Below are 202 nucleotides of genomic sequence, written 5' to 3'. Positions count from 1 at the left end.
CAATATTTGGCTTACACATGAAAGTTGAATATGCAACAGGTAGTTAACCTCCAGGACTGAGTATTCTGAGGGGCTGTTGGGTTAGAAAATACAATTAAACTCAATAAAGGCTGATTTAGCCTCTATGGGATTGCTAGTGAAGTGTTTAAGAATATTCTAAGCTACATAGCAGTTTTTGAGTGAATTTAATACAAGAGAATAG

Source organism: Condylura cristata, unplaced genomic scaffold (genome assembly GCF_000260355.1).
Source record: "Condylura cristata isolate star-nosed mole 26May11 unplaced genomic scaffold, ConCri1.0 scaffold00018, whole genome shotgun sequence".
Taxonomy (NCBI): domain Eukaryota; kingdom Metazoa; phylum Chordata; class Mammalia; order Eulipotyphla; family Talpidae; genus Condylura; species Condylura cristata.
Note: the sequence above shows the minus strand (reverse complement) of the source record.